Source organism: Gymnoscopelus braueri (assembly GCF_963280865.1).
Source record: "Gymnoscopelus braueri genome assembly, chromosome: 8".
Lineage (NCBI taxonomy): Eukaryota > Metazoa > Chordata > Actinopteri > Myctophiformes > Myctophidae > Gymnoscopelus > Gymnoscopelus braueri.
Genome location: NC_137609.1, coordinates 21,274,777 through 21,276,517, shown reverse-complemented (window position 1 = coordinate 21,276,517; position 1,741 = coordinate 21,274,777).

Sequence of the window (1,741 nt, the reverse complement as noted above, 5' to 3'; positions counted from 1 at the left end):
GATTTAGGAAATAACTATTCTGTGGATGGGTCTGCGCTGTTAGATTAAAAAGTGAAAATAAGAAACCATTAGCTAGAGCCATGGCCTTAACTGCCCCTGCTGCTCCAGGTCTGGTCAGAAACCGCAGCGCCAGCATCTCGGAAACAACCATCAGTCAATTCACGTCAAAACCTTGGAAGACACTTTGGGGAACAGCCATTTTATTAATCAAATTTGAACCGTGTGTTAGTTTCTCTTTATTCCAGTGCCACACATGGTGAACACTCATGTTAAAAATAAAAAGTGACATTTTCTTTTTGTTAAAATGTATAATCATAATGAAGACAGTTAATCATATAACTCATCATAGAAACTGACATAATGACCTCACAGCATTCTTGATCAAACTCTCTGTCCAAGACTGACTTAAAGAAACAGAAAGAACAGGAAATGGGCCAGGGTAGACAGCAATAACAAAAAAACAAAAACAAACAAAAACAAAAAAAAAACATAGGAAAAAAAAACAGCTTATTATATCCACACTTCTTTTTAGATATTTATTTCCCATAGACATTAAGTTTGGTTTGAAGGGGGATTCTGTTGGATTGTCTCACGTTTTTTTTTCCCTGTAGAGGAACATCACTGCAATGCAGCAACAGTAAAACTACTGAGGAGGAGAGTGAAGCATAATATATCATACTCGTCGTACCACGGTGTCGCTTCCGAAAAGACCTACAAGCTCACAACTGTGAGCTTGTAGGTCAGTTTCTTTACGGCAAGAGACATCCTGGCGCAATAGAGTATATAGATTAAACTCGAGAGCCCTGAAGACTCCATCTAGTGCACTGAGAATAGGGGGCTCTATCTGGAACACACTTGAGTTGGAGTGTGGTGAAGTGCAAACCAATAGTTTCTAACTCTCCCTGTTCTAGCTAACGACATTTACCACCCTGGCAAATTAGCAGTGGTAAACTACACCTGAATACATAGCTGGAGTGTGTCCAGCCCTGTAAGTATACTCACAACATAGTTATTTTTTCATTAATACAGTACAGCATAGAGCAATAATTTTCATATAATTTTTCTCATATCTTTTTTTTCTTTTCATATTGCACCATCAGAGAATGGGACACAGAGAAAGATCAACAGAGACTCCATTTCCTAATCAAAACGAGATAATGTGCAAACATGACTAAGGACTTTATTAACCAAATCAATTCTTCCCTGTAATATCCACAAATAAAAGTGATTTCTCTTTTTTATATATATATTTATAGTAATAAGAATAATAAATCTTCACATTGGATCATTTCATAGTGTGACAAAATGCTTGACTGGGCTGTCCAGTCACTATCGTAATCCTCATTGTCTTTTAATTGGTCAGTCCCCATGCATCCATAGGAAATAGATTTTTTTATTTATTTCTTCAAAAAAGTAACAATTTGAGAGCAGCTGAAAAGTTTGGACTGGTGTCAATTGCTTTCATTCCGAGATTTCACCCAAGTTTCATTCAGTGTTTCAGAAGGATATTCCATAGGAAAAAAATTACTCCAAATAATCATCTTCCACTTCCAGAAACAAAAGATGTCCGGATTTGTATGAAAACATTGTAGTAATGGTATTAATTGATCATTTGGTAATCAATAATTAATAATCATTAATATCTGACAACTAACAATTAATAATCACTGATTAATTATTAAGAATTAACAATAATCAATAATAAATAACGCTCCCGTAGTTACTCAATTAGTTTGGCAAG